Source organism: Ambystoma mexicanum, chromosome 5p, assembly GCF_040938575.1.
Source record: "Ambystoma mexicanum isolate Mex_15411 chromosome 5p, UKY_AmexF1_1, whole genome shotgun sequence".
In the NCBI taxonomy this organism is placed as follows: Eukaryota; Metazoa; Chordata; class Amphibia; order Caudata; family Ambystomatidae; genus Ambystoma; species Ambystoma mexicanum.
In genome coordinates this window covers 730,475,885-730,495,712 of record NC_090930.1, presented here as the reverse complement: position 1 = coordinate 730,495,712, position 19,828 = coordinate 730,475,885, and the positions used below count along the sequence as shown (strand labels likewise).

The following is a 19,828-nucleotide window of genomic DNA, read 5'->3' as shown; positions in this document are numbered from 1 at the left end:
GGGAGCCTGAGCAAAGCCGGGAATGGGAAAGGTTGCTTTGCTTGTGCCTTCACATCCCATAATAAATGTCATTTTGGCTAAACACAGAGTTTTTGTCCCCATGCACAAAACTGCACTTTAAATATGGCATGTAATCGTCCATGAGGACTTTGAAATGTTTTCCTACACTTGCATACAACCACCAATGTTCATCGTCCAAGATGATAGGCTAACATTCTTTTGGAAATTGGAAATGTTCACTCCAGGTATTAATTACAAACGGCAGGATGCACACAGCTTTGCATTTAACATGTCAGTTTCTGTGTTGAAAGGTGGACCTTAGTCACATGAAATATACTAACAAAGCTTTGAATTTTGCATGCAAGGCCCAGTTTGTACTTTTCATTTTCAAGGTGCACAGCATTTTGATGTGTGGCAGTGCCAATGAAAAATGTTGCTTTCTGTCTCTCAACCAACAATGTGCCTCTCCCTTCTGCAATTGGATTTTACTTTTCAGCAAACTTGTTGTTTCAATTGCAGAAAACACAAAATCTGTATTCACCAACACCTTGGTTGTGTTAAAGATTGTGGTTGGCTTTTCCTTCTGCCATTGTGCCTTTCCCACAGAAGAATGCATTTTGCATAGAAAACCTAACCTGGCCTTTCTGTTCATTTTCCAGCGCTGAAAATATCCCACAACTTTGCTGCGTGCCCTAAGGAAGCCAGTGGCTTAGACACTACTCCAGAAGTGGAATTTACTTTTCATGGCATGACTGCTCATCCAAGTTCTGCCTACAGGACAGTGATGAACATAGTCGCTGAATATTTGGGTTAGGGACGTCCTGCAAAGGACATAGTCCAGGATGACCATTCGGATATCCTTGACAAAGCTCCACCCAAAGACCTGCACTGCCTTTCCATTCTGCACTTAAAACACCATTTAGGAGAATTGTCAGAACTCACAATACCACTCTGGCAGTCAATAAGGAGTTTTTTAGGAAGCACAGAGCATCAGCGATCCTGATTTTCTCTCCACGCACCCTACCCCTGAGAGTTTAGTGTTACAGGTGTCTACTTCCACTTCTAAAGCAGCTGCATATCCTTCCATCCCAGCGATGGGAATGACCAGAAGTATGGCATGCTGGCTAAAAGTGTGTTCTCTGCTTGGAGTATGGTACTTGATGCCATTAATGTGCCTTGTGCATTAGAAAAGTACACATTCACTTTGTGGAATGTAGTCAGTCGCCCAACCTGCTGACAATATCCCTGAAAGGGAAACCCGGGATTGCTTAAACAACATTATTAATGATGGTAAGGAAGCAGCCTGCCAATCCCTTCAATCGGGTTGGACCCATCAGACTGTGTTGGCAGCTCTGTGGGATTGAGTGCAGCTTTAAGGAGCTTTGCATGGCTACACAAATCTGGATTTACTCCCCAATGTCTAGTCTAGACCTGTCTTTTGATGGTCAAACCTAACCTATTTGGGGCAAAGGTTTATGACAGCTTGGAGAAGCTCCAAACTTGTAAGGCTACTGCAAAATCCTTGGGGGCAGTCAACAGCAGGAACAGCCCTCTTAAAGTTGAAGAGGACAGGCCTATCATTTTTACTCTTCCTTTGGACAAAGGGGTAGATGCCAGCCTGCACAAAAAGGGCATGGAGGAAGAACAGCCCAGGCAGTCACCTCATCCTTGCCCTCTGTTACAGCCACAGCCACCAAACCGCTCTCTTGCTTCACTCACATGCCACTGGTGGGAGGCAGGTTGACTAAGCATCTAGAAGAATGGTAGTACATTATTTCGGGTGCTTGGGGCTGCAGACATTGGCTGAGACAGAGGACTGTGACCCATCTTCGACCTGAGATGCTTGAACAAGTTCCTCAGGAAGGACCGATTCCAGATGGTCACTCTTTCGCAGATCCTCTAGGCCCTTCAGCTCCAGGACTGGATGGTGTCACTCTATCTTCTGGATGCTTACTTTCATGTGGCTACACATTCCAATCACAGGAAGCAAGTGAGGTTCACCATTGGAAGCTCTGACTTTCAGTTTTGTGTACTGCCTTTCGGGCTGACTGCACCCGAGGGTCTTCACCAGTTTGATGGCAGTGGTGGTAGCGAATCTAAGGATGAGAGGGATTCACATCTTTCCCTACCTGGACGACTGGCGGATCAGAGCTCATTCTCCCAAACAAGCTCTAGAACATGTTAATGGCACGTCCCACACTCTCCACAAACTGTGCTTCTCCCTCAACTTCCAGAAGTCCCAGGTGACACCTTCCCAAAAGCTGCAATTCATTGGAGCATTCCAGGACTCTTCCTCTGGAAGGATTCACCACCTGAGTGGAAGACTCAACATATTTTGCAGATGGTGACGAAATGTCAGAATGCCCAACATCTACCGGCCTTCGATTGTCTGAGGTTGCTTGGTCTCATGGCATCCTGCATGTTGCTGGTGCCAGAGGCCCACTTAAGGATGAGGGCCCTCCAGTGGGTCCTTGGATCCCAATGGTCACAATTCTAAGGCAGGATGACTGACCTTCTTCAGGTGCCAAGCAAGGTCACACAGGATCTCCTGTGTTGGGCCTACTAGGATAAAGTGATGATAGAGGAACCATTTTGGCAACCCTGGCCAGATATAACAGTAGTCACAGATTCTTCCCTCACAGGGTGGGGAGCTCACATGAGCGATCTTACGATCATCAGCTTTAGTCCCCATCAGGATCCAGACTACATATAAACCTTTTGCAGCTGAGGACCATCAGACTGGCGCTGATGGCCTGTTTGCCGTCCATACGGGCAAAGAACATCTTGATGATAATGGACAACACAGTGGCCATACTTTACCTCAACAAGCTTGGTAGTGTAGGGTCTCTTCTAGAGTACAGGGATGCAATGCGGCTCTGGTTTTGGGCACTGCAAAACGCAATCACTCTATCGGCCTTTCATCTAGCCAGAGAAGAGAACAAGGCGGCGGATGCTCTCAGCAGACAGAGCACAGTCTCTCACAAGTGGGAGGTGGCTCAGGAAGTCGTTCTAGAGATCGTTGCCCTTTGGGCAACCCCTCAAGTGGATCTGTTTCTGTTAAATATCAACAGGAAATGCGACCTGTTCTGCTCCATGGAATTTCCTCAGAGAGGAGTTCTGTGGAATGCGTTCATTCTGGACTGGGATATTCCACTCCTGTGCACCTTCTCGACAGTCTCCGTCATTCCTCATGTCATCAGGAGATGGAGTATGTTTGAGAAGTCCATGATCCTAATTGCTCCGGATTGGGCTAGAAGGACGTGGTACCCGGATCTTCTAGACATGACCATCTGCCCTCCATTCCGTCTTCCCCAGAGAGTGGATCCACTCTCATAAGAGGGAGGCTGTTTTCTTAATCCATAAATCGGAACTCTGAACCTTCATGCCTGGTTTCTGAGACGTTAAGCTACAACAATTGGGACCTCCCCGAAGACGTCATGGAGATGTTGCTTTCAACCAGACTAGCAACAAAAGCACTATACCGCTGCCATTGGAACATGTTTTGCAGCTGTCATAGAGCTAAAGATATTGATCCTTTCACTTACAGTAAAAAAGAAAGCACTGCGTGAGTATTGCCCCTAACCCTTCAGGGGCTGCAGGTGGCTACCGTGAAGGGATACTTGACAGCGTTATCCATTTTCAGATGCACGCCAGAGAGGGCTCTTACTTTAAGATGCCAATTGTCATTGAAGTCCTCAAAGGACTGAAAATAACTTTCCCAACGGTCCTTTTGCTGGTCCGGTCCTGGGTTTTGAACCTGGCTTTAAGCTTCTTAATTGGAGCTCCATTTGAACCGCTCCGTTCTTGCCTACTTAGGATGTTGACATTGAAAACAATCTTTTTGGTAGCCATCACTCCTGCTCTCAGATTGAGTGATCTACAAGCCCTGTCGTGTAAACCACCCTTTACAATATTTTCCAAGGAGAAGGTAATTTTGAGGGTTTGTCCCTCCCACCCTTCCTTGCCAAGCTTGTGTCTGGAACCCATCTAACATAGAAAGTAATGTTGTCAGCTTTTTACCCACCTCCTCATCCTTCTAAGGATGAAGAACGGCTACACAGGCATGACCCAAAAAGGGGTGTTTGTTTCTTTATTTCTAGAATGGCTAATGTCAGGCAAGATGACTAACTATTTATTGGTTATACTGGCCACAGGCTGGGCCAAGCCGTGACCAAACAAACTTTATCAAGTTGGATCATCCATTGCAGGAAATGATGTCCCTGAAAACCTTTGGCTCTCCAAAGAGGTGTATCAGTGCAGGACATTTGCCATGTTGCAACTTGGTCCTCACTACATTTTCTTAAAATATTCCTGTTTGCACACCCTGTCGGTTCAGGACACTCACTTTGGAAGAGCAGTTCTGCACAAAATGTGTTAATCACAATTCACAATATTCCACTTTTCCCACCTCCAATATAGGAATCTATCATAGATAAGGAATCTGTGGGAGGATACAATCCATTAGAAGAACAAATTACGTACCCTTGTTAATGGTCTTTCTACTGGATGTTCCTCCCACAGATTCCTCATCCCCCTTCCAGCCTACCCCCTCTGAATGTGGGTGGATTTTTTTAATATACCCCTCGCTTTCAACACCCATGAAGGTTATTTAATCCTCATGTCTGCTGTGCAGATGGAGGGGGAATAAACTAAGAACTGAGGCATCGGGCACAGTGCCTGCTACGTATGCTGTCATCGACGTCACTTTCGGACAAGGGAATGGCAGCTGTTGAGGGTCGACGCTCTCTGCTGTCGAAATGTTTTCCAAGATTTTAAAGTGGGTTATAGCTTTATCAAAGATGAGGAATCCCTGGGCAGAACGTCCAGTAGAAAAGAACATTCTCCAGCGTTGGATCTTTCATGGATTCACATGCTGTAAATATTCCCCGTCGTCAGGCTGGGAACCTCGGTCATTTTTTTAACTTGGCGTTTTCCTATGGAAAACTTTGACACTTCAGTGTCCTATCAATGTTCTTTTTGGGTGCTTTAGCCACCACCAATAGGACCTAGGGTATAAATAGCCCCGACCCTGCGGCTTCCCTTCAGATTTCAAACGTCTCCAAAGTTTTGGGATTACCTCATGTTCGTTGTAATTTCTACACGTGTGGTGCGATTAGTGAAAATGTCTTCAGGTAAGTCATTGTTCCGGCCCTGTACGACCTACGGGCTGCGGAAAGTGTATGAGGGGGACGGGCATATGGACTGCCTTTATTGCCTCTACCCCCATCATTCGGCCGAATCCTGTGAGATCTGTAAGGGGTTCCCTCAAAAGACGCTTAAAAACTGTAATCGGCAGTTGGTATGCTGGCTAAGCAAGGGTACTTACCCTTCCTCAGAAGTGGGCTTGGTGCATAGCTTGGCATCGGAGAGACCGGCCCACGCAGCAGATCATCGCCGATCAGCATCAGCGGAGCCTCAGGCTAAAAAGTCCCGGCCTGTCCCAGTGGTCAGTGAGAGTGGTCGCCCCTCGTCAAGTAAACCTCTGTCTAAAGGAAAGTCTTCAGCAAAGCATGGTCACTTAGACCAGTCACAATGATCTGGAAGTAGGCCTCAGGGGAAGGCCAAGAAAGATTCTTCGTCAAGACGCTCCTCTTCAGTGGACCATCACATGTCCTCCTCCAGTAGAGAGTCGTCAAAGCATCGGTCCAGTGGGACCAAGCAGGCGGGATTGCTTGAACTATATGCTCCTCAAGCTGCAGTACCTACTACGTCATCGTCAACGGGAGTCCCGTCGTCGACAATTCTGTTAACTGCGATACCGTCGTCGATCTGTGATGTCTAAAGCTCCGATACTGTTGTCATCGAGCAACCTGTTACCGACGAGGGAGGCGTGGCAGGCTTCTGCTTTTGACTCTCGTCTACCAGACACGATTCTGCAGCAAGAGACTGCATGGGAAGCGGATTATGATGGGGATCCAGTGGCGGATCTGTCGGCTCTGGGCCTGCAATGTGTTGGTCCGGCGACATCGGCGGGGTTGGGGGTTGGTCTACCCAGTTACCCCTTGATGAACCCGCAGGCGATACTATCGCTCCAGGTGCTGTCCATGTTGCAATCTCTGTTGGGCCAACTGGATTCCAGATTATCTCCTCTGAACGTGGCTCAGCTGGGGCCTATCGTCGACGCGGGGCCTACCGTCTGTGGCTTCAGTTGAATTGCCTTCACCCCTACAAGTGCCCGAAGATCAGCCACGGTCCTACCCTGAGGAGGGTGAGCTACCAGATTCCGAATCGGACAGTGGGCCTAGGGAGACTGTCTGCTGGCTCGTCGTCCTCACCGTCGAGAGACCCGGCGTGGGATTTAGACGTCAAATTGGAACCACCTCGTAGTCCAGCACAGCCCCCCTCACCCCGACGATGTGGGGCCGTTTCATGCAATGATGGCTAAGGCATGTGCGGAGTTTGGGTTGGCTCCTGAAGAAGAGCAGAAGGAGTGCTTCCTGTTTAACCACATGGGCAAGAGACGAAAGGCTGTGTTCTCCGTACCAATCCTCGACCACGTGTGGAAGGAGGGCCTGCGTACAATGCGACACCCCTTCTTAGAACTTGCTATCAAAGGAAGGCTGGAGAAGAACTTTAAGGCCCCGGAATCGGCACTGAAGTGCTTGGTTTCACAGACAGCTCCTGAGTAAGTGGTTTCAGCGGCGGCTAGCTGAAAAGCCAGGAGTCGGCACAAATGTACCACCCCTCCCGATAGTGAGGCCAGGAGACAAGATGCCTTTGGTAAGAAGGTTTTGACAGTGGGAGCGACGACTGTGAAGGCGGCCAATTCTCTAGCAATCATGGCTCGCTACGATCGTGAGATGTGACATAGCTTGGCTCCTCTGCTGGAACACCTACCGGAGGAACAGCGAAAAGTGGCTATTATGTTGCTGCGCAAAGGGGAGGAGTCGTCCAATCATAGTATAAACATTGCGGTGGACTTGGCGGAATCTGGTGTTAAACAGATCAATAACCGCGTAGTTCTGCGTCGACAAGTGTGGCTTATGTGCACAAACTTTCGGCCAGAGGTGCACTACAAAGTGCTGAACATGCCATGCGAGGGGGAGCAGTTGTTTGGGGAGAGAATCGTTGAGACCCTTAACAGTATGAAAGGACTCTGAGACTGCCAAGTCATTAGGAGCCTTGCAGAGTGGGCGTTGTTTCGTCCCTTTCGTGGAGCTTCGGGAAATACCTGATTTGCTTCCCCCAGAGATCGAGGCTACGGTCGATTGGGCTACTCCTCTCAGGGATATAGGAGGTCTGCACAGTCAACGCAAAAGAGTAGAGCCTTTCAGGCGTCCTGGAAAAGAACAGGTCAAGCCTCTTCCTCCAGAGGGAGGCAGGCTAAACCGCAGCAATGACTATCAAGCGGAAAGCCGGCTAGGTGGGCAGGGTGGCGCTACACGTGGACGAGTGATACAAGATCACAACAGACCATTGGCTGTTGGACACGCTGTGCTTAGGACACTCCCTGGAGTTCAGGTGTTCCCCCTACCCCAATTGCTCCGGTGTATACTGTACAGCCCCACCTTCACATTCTTCAACAAGAGGTGTTACTTATGCTGCAGAAAGGAGCTATAGAATTGGTTCCAGTAGCCGAGAGAGGCCAGGGGGTCTACTCCCAATACTTTGTTGCAAAGAAACCCATTGGCAAGTGGCGGCCCATGCTAGATCTTCGAGCGTTGAACAAGACTCTGCAATGCCTGATGTTCAAGATGCTCACACTTCAGGAGGCTGTTCGGTCTATGCAGCCGGGTGAGTATCTGGCCTTGTTGGATCTGCAGGACGCATATTTTCATATCCCTATGTGTCGCGACACTGCAAATTCCTGCCGTATGTCGTGGGAGAAGATCACTACCGGTTTCGAATGCTTCCATTCAGTTTAAAGTCTTCCACCAGGACGTTTACAAAATGTCTGGCGCCGGTGATGGCCTGGCTCCGAAAAGGTCATCATGTTTAACCATACCTGGACGACTGGCTGGTGCACTGTTCGTCGTCAGGGGAGGTGCAGGAAAGTCTCAGCGCTACCATACAGCTGTTGCAACGACTAGGCTTCGCAGTGAACTTCGAGAAGTCCTTCCTGTCGCCCAGCAAGGACTTGGTTTTTCTGGGGGTACAGTTTCAAACTCAGCTGGCACTCGTTAGGCCCTCAGGCGAAAGGGTTTGGAAGCTCAAACAGAAAGCAGCAGAGTGGAAGATCGGAACAAGGGTGTCAGTCCGAACATACATGTCACTGCTAGGAGCAATGGCATCTTGCATTCTGCTGGTGAGAAACTGTCGTCTCTTCATGAGGCCGGTACAGGAATTCCTCGCCGACTGATGGACACAGAGTCAGGGATTGTGGTCCGACAAGGTGGTGATCAACGGCGAGCTGGTGGAAGCGCTTCGATGGTGGCAGTGCTCGGCCAACTTGGTTCGGGTCATGCCTTTGCTGGAACTGGAATTTCACTTCACAATAGTGATGTATGCCTCTTGGACGGGATGGGGAGCACATCTCGGAGACTCGCAGGTCCAGGGCCTGTGGTCTCCGGTGGAATCACATTTTCACAGCAATGTGCTAGAACTAAGGGCAGTGCATTGGGCCCTAAAATTGTTCCTGCTGCACATACGCGGGTCGCTGGTGAGGGTGTTGACGGACAATACCACCACAATGTTTTATCTCGGGAAACGGGGGCACGCATTCCAGAGTGCTGTCGAAGGAAGCACAGGGCCTCTGGCATTGGGCTCTATTGCACAACATCAACATTGTGGCCTTTCATTTACCATGAGTGTTGAATGTGCAAGCGGATGCTCTCAGCAGAGAGGTGAGTCAACTACATGAGTGGCAGCTGAAGAAGCCGGTGTCCATGCTTTTCCGAAGGTGGGGCCGTCCTTCAGTGGACCTCTTCGCGACGAGAGACAACGAGCAGTGCAAGGAGTTTGCCAGCAGGTGGCCTCATCTGAGTCTCTAGAGGACGCGTTCTCGTTCCTGTGGACGGACCGGTTCGCTTACGCTTTTCCTCAGTTTCCACTCATTTGACGGACAATCCAGCGGATTCCGAGATACCCATTTCATGTGATTCTGGTGACCCCATTCTGGGCCAGACAACCGTGGTTCTCGGATCTCCTTCATCCGTCGGTGGCGGAGCCGATTTGGTTGGCGGTGACGGCGGGCCGTTGTCTCAAAGCAAGGGCGCAGTCTGGCACCACCATCCGGGATCTCTCAGCCTGACGGCCTGGCTCCTGACTTCTCAGAGTTTGGACTCCTAAACCTTCCTAATGACTGTCAGTGCATTCTAGGAGCAGCAAGAGCTCCTTCCACGAATGCCTCTTATGCAGGTAAATGGAAAAGGTTTTGTGTGTGGTGTAAGGATCAACCTGGAGTGGACCCTTCGAACATTTCGCCAGAGCAGGTTTTGCCATATCGGTTGCAGTTAGCGAAAAAGAGCATCACAATTTCCTCTATAAAGGTGGCGGCAATCTCCTAGATTCAATTGGAAACGGCATGCAACGCCCCTGTTTAGTGATCGTCTTATCAAGTATTTCTTAAAGGGACTGTTTCGGACTTTTCCGCCAGTCAAGAAGTTCCCTCCAGAGTGGAGCCTTAATGTGGTTCTGTTGGGTCTGATGAAGCCTCCGTTTGAGCCAATGTCGTTGACTTCTTTGCAATTTTTGTCTTGGAAAGTGGCTTTTCTAGTGGCCATTACTACAGCCAGAAGAATATCAGAGTTTCAAGCTTTAGTAGTGGACCCTCTGTATTTGAGGTTCTTCAAGGATAAGGTGGTGTTGGCTACTAATCCGCACTTTATCCCCAAAGTCCCGATGACGTTTCATAAACTCTCTTCTATTACGGTACCTTCGTTCTTTGCTTCAGCCTCCACGCTTGCAGAGCGTTCTTTGCATTTGCTGGATGTGAGGAGAGCGTTGAAATTCTATTTGAATCGTACACCGGACTTCAGACTGTCTAAGCAGCTGTTTGTAGTTTATGGACCTTCCGTCAGAAGACGGGCGATCTCCAAACAAAGCTTGTCCTGCTGGGTGTCGTCTGCTATCTCACTCTGCCACGCAAAGGCGGGGAAACCTTTGCAGAAGATCCCGAGGGCACACTCGACGAGTTCTACAGCGTAGTCATCGGGGGAATTGTGGTCAGGTGTTCCGTTGGCAGACATCTGCCAAGCGGCCTCCTGGGTGGTGCTGCATGCCTTTACTCGAAATTACTGTCTGGAAAGGCAGCATGGTGAAGATGTGCAGGTTAGACGGGCGGTCCTGCAACGCCTGTTTCAATAAGGTAAACCCCGCAGCTTCGGGGTATTTGTTGTTTGAACTTGATCACTGAATGGGTTTCTTGTCTCATGTATGTGATTCTGTTTCTATATTGGTTTGCATTTGCACTCCGCCATGTATGATGGATACTGCTATGTAATCTATTCACAGCATGTGAATCCATGAAGGATCCAATGCTGGAGAAGGGAGTAGTTTCTTACCTGTAACTCCATTTCTCCAGCGTTGGTATCTTTCATGGATTCGCATGCGCCCGCCGACCACCCCGCATGCAAACCTGAATTGGGTTGCCTCCACTTTGGAGGTTAAAATCTGAAGGGAAGCCGTGGAGGAAGGGCTATTTATACCCTACGTCCTATTGGTGGTGGCTAAAGCACCCAAAAAAGATGTTGATAGGACACTGAAGTGTGGAAGTTTTCCATAGGAAAACGCTAAATTAAAAAATGACCGAAGTCCCAGCCTGACGACGGGGAATATTCACAGCATGTGAATCCATGAAAGATACCAAGGCTGGAGAAAGGGAGTTACAGGTAAGAAACTACTCCCTTACTTACCCTATGTCATTTGTTAATCTGCCTTTTATTGAAACCATCTTCCTCTGCTCTCCTCCTCTGGCCCTCTTAACCTCAACCACCACTGTCACCAACTGCCCTTCCTGCCACATTGCCTCCTTATTCAGATCTTTTGCTTTAATAGCCCCTCACCACTGAAATGCCTCCCCACCCCCTGGCATCAATGCAGTTCAATCCAAGGAAGTATTTAAGAACAGGCTTTAGCTCCACCTGCTTTTCAGTGAAGGGCTGTCTCAATCCACTCTTTCTTGCCCTTCCCGCAGTTCAGTTTGCCCTCCTAAACTTGATTGAAAATGACTTAAAATAAGTAAATATGTATCCATCTGTCCACTGGCGCAGGGCCCAACTGTGCATCATATTTATAGGTCACTGTTACCAGATGCCCCCTTTCCATATTTCCATGCACTACCTCTGCGTTACTTGGTAACCCCTGTGCAGGTCAGAGGCAGGAGTGATTAGGTATGGGAATGGTTGAGATGAGTTGGGTTATGGATCGATAGGAAAGACAGACACTGCGCCTACATCTGTTAAGCCCACTAATTGAAACTTAGCTAAAAGAGTGTCATTGCTGGTGGTATTGCAGGCCGATGTGAGGTCGCGGAGGACCAGGGCGAGAAAGCCACCCTGCAGATGGAGATACAACTGGAGGCAGTCCAGATTACATTACATTACATTCTGCATAGGCTTGTGACTGAATAGGTGCTACATTTTCCCGTTTTTTTGTTAAATATGGCAGATTGGAAATTGGGAAGAATGTGATGGATCCAAAGGATTCAGGTTAGGTTTTATTTTTTTAAAGGGAAGTAAGCACTGCAATCTTTAGCACCACATCAGTTATTAATCCACTAGAGGGGTAAAGTGCCTCCCTAATTTGTGGCACGGCCAACAAGGCTGTATTTATTTCAAAACCTTTGGTGAGCAACGAATCCCAATGGTAATTCAAAATTGTGTTTGCCGGACACAATGTGCTTGAAGGTGTCCATAGTGGGTACCGAGGTACCAAAAACGTGCACACCTTTTTGGTACCTCTCAATGGGAGGGGATTGAGGGCCGAATTGATTTGCTACTACCACTTCTCGAAATCTATGAATTTCAAAATGTAAAACCGGTTAGGTGTGTGCATAAGACCTGTTTGGGGGCAGGGAGCAAGAGCCCAGATGAAACCCGTAATTTGTTAACAATTTTAATTAGATTTGTGTTGATTGAAGGCTTCATGTATGTGGGTTGCATATGAAGCTTAATTTGCGTATTTCTTGTGGATGATTTTGAAGCCTGTTTTTTGTTTTGTTATTGTGATTTAGTACCCGGCGGGGGCGGCACTGCAGGCAGCCTCCCAGCCAATGAGGTGGCTCGGAAACATGGTAATCCCCCCCCCACCCTCTGCTCCGAGCCTACTCACAGCTGAAGGCCGCCATCTTCCTCCGACGGCGATTAAGGTAAGTGCCCCACTCACTCCACTTAATTGCTTTTTTGCTCCTCATCGGGATCGGATGCGCTGGAAACACTTCTGTTTCCAGAGTGCCCGCTCCGATCTGCAACAGGCTGCCATGTAAAGGAAGAAGGGACTACGGGGACTACACGCTATGTTCTGGTGTTCTGGCCTGTAACTATGGCCCAGGGAATTACCTGACTCAGTAATGCCTCCACCCAGCCCCACGCCGGCTCAGGGATTATTGCTTAAGTGGTTACCTCTCACACATTTTTTAATAACAAACATCCCCAGAATCATAAAAGTACTTATTTTGCTTGAATGACGTACATGTTATTAATAAGACCTGCTAATGACCAGAAAACACTATGCAAGAAGATAACCCCATCTGGACTGAATACCGTACGATATCATAAATATATATTATTTTAAATTAAATTACCTGCATTGTGATATAATGTGAAAGATTCAAGTCTAATACACCTGTAAACAAAATCAACCTATTAGGGTGTCAAATTTTATTTAAAAAATAGAGATGATTTAAAGATTAATGGCACATTATTTCCTTTAAGATGTCTGGACCATAGGCTATCGTCCCCACCCTCAAATTTCATATTCGTCCCATTATTAAAGTGCTGAGTTTGTGCTGTGTTAAAAGCGGGGCAATATATTACAAGAAGTTTTAGTGTCTCAATACTAGTGCTGTGCTTACAATCTCTGCACAGTCTGGCAGCTCGCAACAATCCCGTCCTAGCTCCTATAATTTCCAACGTAGGCAGGAGGTTGAGCTTGAATTTCATATAAAGGTACCGCCTGGCTTGGCACAGGAATTGTACTAGATAACTTGGTAAAGACACCCTTCTCCTAGAGATCTTTGCATAATCAGTATAGTAAGAATACGTTTGCAGTCCATCAACTGTGCTACACTAGTCCTGCTCATAAAGCTTCAATTTTACTTTCAGCTGGTTCTCTAATAGTTCTGTTACATTGCTGTGCTGCCAATCTGTATGAGGACCTGTTTCCGTGGTTGTTTCTGCATTCAAAGAGACGGAATGATAGGCAGTCATGTTATTCTAAATATCGTATTATAAAGTCCAGGCATCGGCTGTCAACATTTTTGCTAAGAGTCTCAACTTTTTCCACAGTACTGTACATCCCATGGACAAGAGCCCTGATTCATGAAGTACAATCACATTGCGAATTCCAGTGGCAGACCAATAACACTTTTCCATAGGTTTCCTTCAGTCGTGTTTAAGAAATCTTCTAATTCGTACAAATTAATTTTAAGGCCATAGATTAAACGGGGTACAACCTTCAAAACCTAGAATGTCCTCAATGCAATGAGCATAAACTTGCAGTACTTTCTCAACACCCTCTTCATCCGGGGGAGCAGCGCCTCAGCCTTAGATCTGACCACGGTAGCCGCTTGATGCATCTCAAAACCTAAATATTTTAGAGATGTAACCGTCTCCAAATCTTTGCCTCCCACTGTCCAGGAAAAGCATCTTGTTATTTTTTTATTATCTGTCAATACTTTAGCTTTAGAACCATTCAGTACCAAATTATTTCCCTCTGCGTACCTGGGGGAGGGAGGGTGCTCAGTTTCTATGCAGCCCAATCGGGGTGGGGTCAAAGAGGAGAATATCTTCACCGTAAACTGTAACCTCATTATTTATTAGAAGCCTGCTATATCACGTTCAGAGTCCATAGAATAATGTTTACGTCAAATCCGTGCTATAGTTCTTAGATTGGTGTTTTTGTTTCACCAATTGGAGGCGAAGATTTCTGCTTACGTTTTGAATAGTACTTAATTTTAAATTGGGTCTGAGCCTGTTTTAACAGTAACTGTGAAGATGTGATTCAAGAAATGTCAGCCAATTGGGGGCACGGTGCCCAAGTGAAGTATTTGATATTGTCTGTGCTGAGATCAACAAGCAACAGTTAGGCCTGGCTTAGTTGGCAGATTAGAAGCTACACACCAGGAAACCAACGTGAGCATCTACATACTGCATAGCTATTTCAGTAAATGGGATTCGGTTATTTCACAATAGTTTTGAAAAACGTGGGAAACCATAAAACGAGAAACAACTTCTTTACAAGCTGCTGCACTATTGGCGCTGCCTTACAGGGTTAACCAAATGTAAGATCTCCTTAAAAATGTATCATACCAGACGACCATGAGGAGGTCCACTTTTCTTATTTCTTAAATGATGACTACCTGACGTCAAGGGCCAGAAAGCAAAGTCCAATTTGTTCACTATTGGTGTGTAATAGGTGGTTAAAATCCAACTTCACCATATGGTGAACCACCCATTATTATTAATAATAATAATAATAATGCTCAAAATGAGCTTATAGGTTGCTCAATGATGACCTTGTTTTGAAATGGCCTACCCCAGCACCTAATCCGAGGGAAGGCAATAATATAGACCAAGCACATCTTCAAATGGAGCAAAACTTGATCAAACGTCTGATTACTGTGGGGCGAGGCTGAATTCATGCATTGTTCGCGAAACATCATGATCATATACCATTCCTGGTTCCCCTTTTATTTTGTTGCTTGTCCTGATCAGATACCATTCCTGGTTCCCCTTTTATTTTGTTGCTTGTCCTGATGAAGGCCCTAAGTCGTGGGCCTGCAACCTTTGGGTCTCGGGATGTTTTGGGCTACAAATCCCGTTAGTTGTAGCCCACATAGGCAGTGGTGACTGATCACGGGAGTTCTAGTCCAACACATCAGGAGAGCCACAAGTTGGAGAGCCACAGGTTGCAGACCTCTGCTCTATGTGCAGTATATTACGTGACGGGAGATCATCTGTACCTTTAGAATGTGATGAAACAGAGTAACGCATTGCTTCTTCTGTATGTTGATTTGGTCAAAATTTGTGTGAGATTTGGATAAGGTGCTTTCTGCAGGAAATATTGCATCTCAGCAAAGATGTTCTTTTCGTGGATGATTATATGAACTTCAAATAGTGTGCACATACGTTCTACATCTGGGTCTCTGGACTCTAAACCCCTACCACTTTTCTTGTATCAAATTGTTTTGATAATTGAGCCGTTCTGTATATTGAGATGTTTTTTGTGAACATAAATTGTCTGTGTAATTTGACAATGGAAAAAGTGTTTTCATAACTACGGTTACATCATTGAGGACTAGCTACCATCACAGTTGTACAACATAGAGATGTTCAGAGGTTTCTTGACATATAGCTTAAAACCTGCCAACTAAGCCAGTCCGAACTGTTGCTTGCTGATCCCTCATAGTTCAATACTCAATGTTTTAGGACCATATGTAAGTGTGCCCTTTTATTTTGATAGTGCAAAGGCAATCTGGCTCTATCAATGTTAATGTTTTCATGGGGTAATTAGCTATGAAGCCATGTCAATGTCTCCGATTTAATGAACGAGTTCATGCAACAATACAGTGCCAGATGGGCTGGCCAATTAACGGCCTGAACTGTTACAAATTTAGCTGGCAATGGTTTGTAAAAACCACATCCAAAGTAGATTTGCCAATATGGGGGCAGTCTGCAAAAATGTTTTGGCTTGTAGCACGTTGGCAGTGTACCAGAGATGGTGGATAGTCATTAAAAAGCCTGCTGGAACCAAAATTAAGTTTAACATCCAATGGGCTGCTTATGAAAGTACCCTCAGTTTAAAATGCAGTTAACTGTGTTTGTCTGGTGGCTAAATATACAGATATCTCTGGTGTGATATAATGGGAGATGACAAAGTACAGTTAAAACTGCTAAAACCCAATGCATCTGGTCTGGAGGTTATAGGCACAACACATCGTGTTGTGCCTTGTCCACAATATTATTTGTTCTCTACTAGGAATCCTGACGCCTTTTCCAGTATGATAGGACATACCTCCTCTAGGGATGGGGTGAGGTCTGGGAGCTTCAAATAGGCCTTTTCAACACAATGCGGAAGTCACACCAGGGAGTCTGTTATTGGGGTCTCTTTGACCTCTGGCAGCCATGGTATAGGGAGATGGACAGTGTAGCTGGAGGGGACTGTGATGCTGGAAATGCATTGGAGGGAAAGGGCCTCCATGTCCTTGTCCTGTACTCCCTTATGTGTGTTCTGTGTTATTTTCTGCACAGGAGTCCAGTGGGACCCCTGGCAGTACAGCTCTTGCTCGTTTTTGGTTATGGTGAACAGAGAACCTTGGGATACTCTTATGGCACCCATGGGTGGGGATACGACCCTGTACGTTTTTGGGCACCGGGGTGTTGCTCACAGAGCAGGGTATGGGCTGGTGGCAGCTCAATGCTGAATGTGACAGGTGCTCTGCGTATCCTCCATTTTGGGATACCCATGCCCTGCCATAAGAATCAGTGGATTCCTGATAGAAGGCAGGATGGCCCGTGGAGTCTCTTGGTTTCTATGGCCTGTTACCTTGTTTTCCCAAGGTTCTCTGAAGCCCTGACTCTGTCCCTTCCCCTGACTGGCTGTTAGAACCATATATGGTATTGTGGGGAGGTCCACGGTCAGACTGGCTGTAACCTTCCCAGTGACTGTATGTTGTGGGTACGCCCTTGGGGTGGGACCTTTGTGAATAGTGTGTGTGAGACCAATATGGTTTGTGTGTGTGTGACACAATGAATGAGACAGCACAGCCTGAAACTGACATGAATACAGTGTAGTATGCTGAAAGACTGGGTGCTTGCCCCAATCCACATTCCTTGCTATGGGTGTCTGGGTAGAACTGATTGGCTCCCTGCCTGCATGAATGCCCATCTGTGTGATTGGCTGACTGAGCCTGACTCGGCCAGAGTGAATGAGGGACATGTGTATATCTGGGGACCTCATCAATTTGTTTAGAAGTTGAAGTTGAAACTTGAAGCTCATCCTTGAAGCCCAGCTGGAAGAATTTCTGCTGCATTTCCTTCGACAAAATCTAAAATCTGTCGAGTCTGTGGAGGACTGATCCGAGAGAGGACCTGGCTAGGAGGCCTCTCCCCGAGCTACGAGTGACCATCATGTAAAATCTGCTGCTCTTCATCAAGGCACCCTGGAAGCCAGTCCCGAAAGGCTGTCGACCGAAGAAGGGGTCGGAGAAGGGGTCTGCCGAGAATCCTGAAGACATCGGGGACATCAAGGCCATCGAAGTCCATTGGCGTCGACCGGGTTTGCAAGATTTCCTCGACTGCTGGAAACCCGCCGAAGCATGTCCCCCAGAAGCGCAGGGACACGTTAACGCTGTGCTGCTCGACGACCGGAGCCGCAAAAGCTCCACCTTTGCCAAAGAGCATTTGACAGAGGGCTCCCCTGCCATCACTGTCGACCACTTTGCCCTGCTGGAGAAAGTCGAGGTTGCCGGCTACCGAGGAAAACCTGCCAGTGGGTTTCCCACCACCCAAAGTCGACAAAGACCTCCCGAGGGTACTGATGGAGTGAATACCCGAGGTAGAGGCCCGATCACCGAAGCTATCTAAAGGTACATGCTGCAGCTGAAGCACCGACAGGACAGAGGACTGCTGAAGCAACTCCAGATGCCCGCTGCTGGGCCTACATCCATCACTGAGTCTTCTTTGCGGCACCAAACACTTTGCATCGAGGTGGACCGCATGCCTTATCTTCCCAGGACTTCCATGAATGATCGTCAAAGAGCACCACAAAGGTTGAAACTGCTGTCTCGATGCCAGTGTTGCACTTTTCTTCGAGGACCCCGACACCCTGTGGCTTCTGCTTTAAAGGGAGTCCACCCTCAAGGGATCCATCGCTGAACCGTCAAAGAAACTCTTCCATCTCGGGTACATTGGGTGGTTGACCTTTTTGGCTAGGGAGCCAGACTTATTAAACATTAATGGACTTGGCTTGTTAATACTTTTATTACAGGTTGTCCAGGTGGGGGGATCCTCACTCGGAATTGTGTCTCTATAGCTAAAGAAAGCATTCTGCAATTGTTTAATTTAATCTGCCTTCCGTCCTTATGATCTATGTTGATACACCTTGCTGCATGATTTGTATGCTACATAATAACTGTCAGCAGTTGGTGCATTTTAAAGGAATCTAAAAATAAGTGTTGTACAACATAGAAATTGTATGTATTTGTCATATTAGAATTACCAGAGTACAAAGTGGTATTGAATTATATATATATCTCTGAACCTTATTTTTATATAAAGAACTGTGTTGGCACATAACATAGTGTGTGGACATTCCTTTGTGGGGGCCTGGGGACTCATTGTATTTAAGAACTAGCCTGCATCACTTCCTGAGAGCTTAAGCCTTGGTTTCCCGTCCATAGCTACCATATAGAGAACATTGACTGGGCTGCTTTGTGCCTCTACCCTGCCATATAGAGGGCAGAAGTACAGATGCCCCCTGCAGTCTTTACAGCGACCTTCACTCTAGGGAAGGGGGCAGCCATCTTGGTTTTGCTATGCCCCCACTTACTTCAGGACGCCACCCTAACCTTCTACAGACAAGCCATTCTTGGAGCCTACATCACAAAGAACAATCTAGCTTGGTAATGGCCAATGTTGTGTGACAAAGGGACTGTATAAGGGTGAGACCACCCCTCGTGCCACCCCTTATTCAAATCATCTTTTGGGATCAACTGGAAGAACCGGTAGAGGAGTCATTTTTGCACCAATTTGAAGTTTTTTAATTAAAGTCTTCTTTGGGAAGAATTTACCCCTACTCAAGGATTTCCAGGGAGTGTAGGGTACCTCTTACTGACAACTTCAGTAGAACAGTTGAAGTGACCTGCTGAGCGAAAGCTTGACTGCAGCTGGACACTGGTACCCAGGACTTTGACTGCTGAAGTGGGAAGCGTACAAGTGACAACCTTTCTGGCAGGGAAAAGCAGAAGTCTGACTTGCCTTTTCTCTGGGGGCCTGATGAAGGGCCCCACTGTGCTCTAAGAACCAAAACAAACTACTTTTGGGGCGTTCTTCAATTTCGAGCATTTGCAAGCGACTTTGAGGCTGCTCCGTTGACAAAAGCCGATCTATCCTATCGGTCTTTAAAGAGCTACATGCTAAGGCCTTAATTCATGGATTTATTTGCGTGTAAAAGAGGGATTTGCATGCCATTCTGCCTGCAAATCCATGTTTGACGAATGGGGATTTGCAGGCAAAATGGCACGCAAATCTCCGTTTTACACGCAAATAATTCCATGAATCTGGGCGTGAATCTTTAGTTTTTTCTTGACAAATGAAGAAAGTGTACCTTAAATATGGGACATTGTTCATTCCCCTGCACCTAAAGGCAAAGTTGTGCCATACTTGTGGAGCACAGACTAAATTGACTTTAGTAGATTGAAAGTGGACAAATCTATGGAGACATGTTTAAAATCTGCCCAGGGGAGTGCCTACTTCCATTATCCAATACGAATTGGGGTTGAAATCCCTACAGGCCTACATACAATGGAAATCCCCACTTCTTTATTCAAAACTGCCAACCCACTGTGGCTACTCTGTACTCTAAGTTGAGAATTTGAAAGGAGGAAAAGTTATGTCTAGTGTTAAACAAATGAGTTTTAAACATGCAAAATGTACTATCCAAACTCTGTAATAAAGATTGAGTGGATTCAAAATAGATCCATAAAAATGTATTACAAACTGATTTGCTT

General features: G+C 46.9%; 1 protein-coding gene across 4 annotated transcripts in view; it reads left to right on the top strand.

The window, feature by feature from the left end:
* The window catches only part of ENOX2 (ecto-NOX disulfide-thiol exchanger 2), a 2,107,113-nt gene that overhangs the window by 40,511 nt on the left and 2,046,774 nt on the right, over window positions 1-19,828 (top strand). Inside the window, exon 2 of one of the 4 annotated variants that reach the window (XM_069613113.1) lies at window positions 12,113-12,247. The exons of the other annotated variants lie outside the window; for them this stretch is intronic. The gene's annotated coding sequence lies outside the window, so the exon portion shown is untranslated. The remainder of the gene's footprint in view (window positions 1-12,112; window positions 12,248-19,828) is intronic. 4 annotated transcript variants of the gene reach the window in all.